Source organism: Pinus tabuliformis, chromosome 8 (genome assembly GCF_031772625.1).
Source record: "Pinus tabuliformis cultivar Carrire ecotype Pingquan chromosome 8, CPIR1, whole genome shotgun sequence".
NCBI lineage: Eukaryota > Viridiplantae > Streptophyta > Pinopsida > Pinales > Pinaceae > Pinus > Pinus tabuliformis.
In genome coordinates, this window is record NC_142294.1 from 927,549,771 (window position 1) to 927,554,832 (window position 5,062).

Below are 5,062 nucleotides of genomic sequence, written 5' to 3' on the forward strand. Positions count from 1 at the left end.
TTAACCCAGCGTGGCTCAAAGATCAAAGTTATAATGAATTGGTTAAAGCCACCTAGAGACCCATGAGCTCTTATCAGGGTCAGTCTTTAGCTTAGCCCTTTATGGAAAATCTTAAAGGATGAAGCAGACAACAATCTCTTGGGGAAAGGAAAAAAGAGATAGGGAGGAAGCTGAGCTAAAACAAATAGAGGAGTCTCTGGTTTTCTTGGAGAGTCTGGAGGGGGATGGTTATGAGACTGATGAGAAAAAGGAAAGAATAAAACAACTGGAACTTTCAAAAATAAAGATCTTGAACGACATAGAAGAGAAGTGGAGGCTTAAAAGTAGAGTTATTTGGCTAGCAGTTGGGGGCATTTTTCTTCTTATTTTTTTAAGAATTATGCAAAAGAAAGGAAGAACATTAACACCATTTGGGAAATGCACCAGGCAGTTGGGGGAACAGCTAAATTGTTTGACGATATTGCATCCTTGGGGAGAGATCACTTTAAAGGGCTTTTCAAAGCCCTAAAGGAAGCAACAATTGTTGAAGTTATCTAGGTGGCCCAGTTGTTCCCTAGATATGCAAAAGAGGAGGAAAATGAAATGCTCATGAGCCCTGTCACAAAAGGAGAAGTTGAGGGAGTTCTAAAAAAATGCAGAAGGATAAGAGTTAAGGTCCAGATGGGTGGACGGTTGAATTATTTCAACATTTCTTTGAGCTTGTAGGGGACGAGCTTACTAGGGTGGTGGAGGAATCTAGAATCAGAGGATATGTTTACGAGCCTTTCATTTCAACCTTCTTAGCTCTTATCCCTAAAATTGATGACCTAAAAAGCTTCGAGGATTTCAAACCCATATCTCTCTACAATTGTCTCTATAAAATCATAACAAAGATCATTGCTATTTGTCTTAAGCCAATTCTCTCAAAGAATATTTCAAGAGAACAATTTGGGTTTCTGGATGGCAGACAAATTCACGAGGCCATTGGGGTTACTCAGTGTGAAAATTTGGAGGACCCAAATTTCTTCTGCAGCAATTGATTAAGTATCTTCTATTTGTTAAATTACTGAACATATTATTTACGCCATCCTACAGTAAATACTGAAACTAATACATTGCAGTCTTCACCAATTAAATTAAATGTGGAAACAAGAAATTAAGCAAGAAAGAAATACACAACACATGACACCATTATTTTTTGACAAATGTCCTCGGAAAAACCCAATGCAAGAAAATCGGTGCAGCAGCTGAGGGTTTATATTATTAAGCAGTAGTTTTCTTAATACAATCTTTGGATGCCTTACTGGCTATCCAATATAGAGAATTTGACTGATAAAGAGATAAGTGAGATATACCTCACATTATCACCGGTGATCTAGTACTAATCCAATCATTGAATGACTAGCCCCTAGTGCCTCTGCTTAGTTTCTATGCAATCACTGCACTCCTCTGCATCACAACTTCTGGGAACTGCGTCTTTCCTTCAGCTGATTGATTTTCCTCTGGAACTTCGACTTTCTGCCCTCCTAATTTCACACCCCGGCTTTTGGCTCTAAAACTTGACTTCTCCAGCAAATTCAAATCTCCTTTTAGGATTACTGCTGCCTCAGCATGGCCCTATGCTTCCCAACGTGGCCTCTATGTTGCCTCTTCTTGATCTCTCTTTGCCTCCTTTTTGATGTATTCCTAGATCAGGAAATCTTCCTCCAGAAACTATCCCTTCCCCTCACTGCAAGAAATCACTTCGATATCTTCTCTAGCAACTATTGCGCTACCCTCTCTGAGAAATTCGATCTCTTGATCTCTCTCTAATGTGTTTTCCAAATGCCCATCAAAGTCCTTCTTATAATCTTGAAGTTGACTAATTAATGGCCTAGATTAGATTCTAATCAATGGCTCAGATCATTTGGACTCAATCTTCGTCTTCTTCTAGAAGTTTCACCCTCAATTTGATTAATACCCTTTAATTATTTTAATTTCCTAAGTTTAGACTTAGGCACCCATTAAAAATAATTAATTATTTTAATAAAAATGTCTCCAGGTGGAATTTCCAAAAACTATTTTTGGGTATTGTGGAATACATGTGTCCTAGCCACCCTATAAATTTTGAGGCTTAGATCACATCCGATGCTACTAGAAATCAACACTCCCTCTTAGCGAGGAATGTGCTCTAGTAATGCAACCTGCTTAAGCATCACTTGGAATCTATAACATCTCCCTCTGCGCTGCTGATTTTTGACATCATTTCCCATCAACCACTATGAAAATGTTGCATCTGTATTGTTCTTGAACCTACCATTGCCAACATTGCATTTATACTGCAACCCTCATAAGTTTTTCATTTGTGTTGTTGTTGGCACTGCGACTGCCAATACTGCATCTACACTGCAACCTTCTCCAACTGTTGTTGCTACTACATCAGCAACGAAAAATCATTGAAAATTACTAAACAGGTGTTCAGCATAATGCATCTGTTACTGGAGTTCTGACTGCTACTAGTTTATGCGCTGAGCCCTAAAGCCTCTGCGTTGTTGCTGACTTTGCACTATGCCAACTACATTACTGCCAAATCTACTCTATGATGCTCAGTCTCTAGTGCTCCTAGCCACTGTAACTGTCACTCTGGCACTCCTCTGCATCAATTTATCCCGGTCCATCCTTCTACTTCTGATATGGGCTCCCGTAGCAAGGTATTGATCCAAGAGGTGGACTCCTCAAGCATCCTGCCCAAATGTAGTTCTTTCAAACTATAGTACTAGATCACCCCACCTCTCCCCTAGAGGTATCTAGGCAATCATGGCAAAATTATCCTCCTCGATCTTTGTAGATGCATCCTTCGGATCATGCTTCTCGTATTTGTCCTTATTCTTGAGAGGACATTGTGTATCTTAATGACCAAATTCACCACACCGGAAGCATTTAATCTTCGATACATCATTATTCTTTATTCATTGCCCCTTAGATGCAAGGGTTGCATTCTATTCCTCCTCCTTGGCTTCGTCCCACTGTTGTTTTTGCTATCAAGTTTGCACTTGACTAAGTCTCTCCTGATCTCTTCATGTTGAAGAGCGGCTCGCATCCCTTCCTAATCTAGCAATCTCTCTCTGCCGATGATGCTCTAGACAAACACTTGTCATTCCTCTGAGACTGAATTCAGGGCCAGCCTCACCATCTAGGTAGGTTGAGGTGTTGACCCCATAACTACCAACGAGTCTCGGATTTCCTGAAGCTTCGTTAGGAACAGATCAATGCGTTCCCCCTTCTGCATCTGCTTGGATCTCATATTCTTCTCCAAGTACATCTTCTGCTTCTTGGAATATCTTTCGTATAGCGTAGCCAATGCTTCCCACATTTGTCGGGCAGTATCCTTGCCGACAATATGAAACACTACGTGATCTCTCACTCCATCAGGATCATTCGTTTGGCCTTTACCATCTCACCCTTGTACTTCTTGATCAGATCTAGATCTGTGGGTACAACTACCACACTATCAATATAGGTTTTGAGATCATACTCATCCAGAAGGCATGAGATCCTTGCCTTCTAGATCACATAGTTGGATGCACCCTCCAATCGATCCTGATCTATTAACACACTAGCTGCCATCTCTGCCAACGAAATGTCCAACTACCTCCTTTCTCCTATGCGCGATACTAGGCTAGCCTGTGCACTCCCTGCTGGAGTTAGTATATCTACTCCTCTTTGTTGTTTCTCAGCAATAGATAAATCGAATTCCCAGGCTAGGAATTATCTGAGGAAGAAATTCCCTCAACAATGTCTCCTTCTTCCTTCTAACACTTTTCTACCCTGACAACTACTACAGAAAGTTGCGTATCACCAGAAAACTACTCTGTGTTGCTCCCTCTGGCACTGGAAAACTTCGATCATGAAGTATTTCTCTCTGTCGACTCACTTAGAGAGATATTTCCCACAAAAAAATTTCCTTCCTGGGTTGGACTACGCAATCCCTCTCGGGATTCGATTTTCTGTCTATGCACCACATTGACTTCCCTCCTTCTCTTTAGCATTGGGATCTACTGGCTCTTCTCTCTTGCTTCACCTGTGCTCGGATACCATGTGAAAAATTGGAGGACCCAAATTTCTACTGCAACAACTAATTAAGTATCTTCTATTTGTTGAATTACTAAACAAATTATTTACTGCATCCTACATCAAATACCGAAACTAATACACTACAACCTTCACCAATTAAATTAAATGTGGAAACAAGAAACTGAGCAAGAAAGAAATACACAACACATGACACCATTATTTTTTGATAATGTCCCCGGAAAAACCCAATGTGAGAAAATCGATGCAAAAACTGAGGGTTTGTAGTATTAAGCATTAGTTTTTTGAATTCAATCTTTGGGTGCCTTACTGGTTATCCAATAGAGAGAATCTGATTGACAGAGAGATGAGTGAGATATATCTCACACTATCATTGGCAATCCAATTCTGATCCAGCCATTGAATGACTAGCCCCTAGCTGCCTTTGCACAATTTCTGCACAATCACTACACTCCTCTGCATCACAGCTTTTGGGAACTACGTCTTTCCTTCAACTGATATATTTGCCTCTGGGACTTCAACTTTTTTCCCTCCCAGTATCACACCCCGGCTTTTGGCTTTGAAACTCAACTTCTCCAACAAATTTGGGTCTCCTTTCAGGCTTTGTGCTGCCTCATCTCTGCCCAGCGTGGCCTTTGTGTTGCCTCTTCTGGATCTCTCTTTGTCTCCTTTTTGATGTATTCCCGGATCAGGAAACCTTCCTCCATAAACTATCCCTTCCCCTCATTGCAAGAAATCACATCGATCTCTTCTCTAGCAACTGTTGCACTGCCCTCTCTGAGAAATTTGATCTCTTGATCTCTCTCCGATGTGTTTTCCAAATGCCCATCGAAGTCCTTCTTATAATCCTGCAGTGGACTAAGCAACACCCTAGATTAAATTCTAATCAATGGCTCAGATCATTTGGAATTAATCTCCATCTTCTTCTAGAAGTTTCACCCTTAGTTTGATTAATACCCTTTACTTATTTTAATTTCCTAAGTTTAGACTTAGTTGCCCATTAAAAATAATT